The sequence below is a fragment of the Triticum aestivum genome, chromosome 2A, assembly GCF_018294505.1.
Source record: "Triticum aestivum cultivar Chinese Spring chromosome 2A, IWGSC CS RefSeq v2.1, whole genome shotgun sequence".
Classification (NCBI taxonomy): Eukaryota; Viridiplantae; Streptophyta; class Magnoliopsida; order Poales; family Poaceae; genus Triticum; species Triticum aestivum.
The window spans coordinates 736,514,094-736,515,005 of record NC_057797.1 but is presented as its reverse complement, the minus strand read 5'-3'; positions in this window follow the sequence as shown (position 1 = coordinate 736,515,005).

Genomic DNA, 912 nt, shown 5'->3' with positions numbered 1-912 from the left:
GGGGGGGGGCTCCACCTGGCCGCCTCCTCCTCTCTCCCACTAAGGCCCAATAAGGCCCACTGACTCCCCGAGGGGTTCCGGTAACCCCCCGGTACTCCAGTAAATGCCCGAACTCACCCGGAACCATTCCGATGTCCAAACATAGCCTTCCAATATATCGATCTTTACGTCTCGACCATTTCGAGACTCCTCGTCATGTCCGCGATCATATCCGGGACTCTGAACAACCTTCGGTACATCAAACCACATAAACTCATACCAATCGTCATTGAACGTTAAGCGTGCGGACCCTACGGGTTCGAGAACTATGTAGACATGACCGAGAATCATCTCCGGTGAATAACCAATAGCGGAACCTGGATGCTCGTATTGGTTCCTACATATTCTACGAAGATCTTTATCGGTCAAACCGCATAACAACATACGCTGTTCCCTTTGTCGTCGATATGCTACTTGCGCGAGATTCGATCGTCGGTATCTCTATACCTAGTTCAATCTCGTTACCGGCAAGTCTCTTTACTCGTTCTGTAATGCATCATCCTGTAACTAACTCCTTAGTCACATTGCTTGCAAGGCTTATAGTGATGTGCATTACCGAGAGGGCCCAGAGATACCTCTCCGACAATTGGAGTGACAAATCCTAATCTCGACCTATGCCAACTCAACAAACACCTTCGGAGACACGTGTAGAGCATCTTTATAATCACCCAGTTACGTTGTGACGTTTGATAGCACACAAGGTGTTCCTACGGTATTCGGGAGTTGCATAATCTCATAGTCAGAGGAACATGTATATGTCATGAACAAAGCAATAGCAATAAAACTCAACGATCATAATGCTAAGCTAACAGATGGGTCTTGTCCATCACATCATGCTCTAATGATGTGATCCCGTTGATCAAATGACAACAC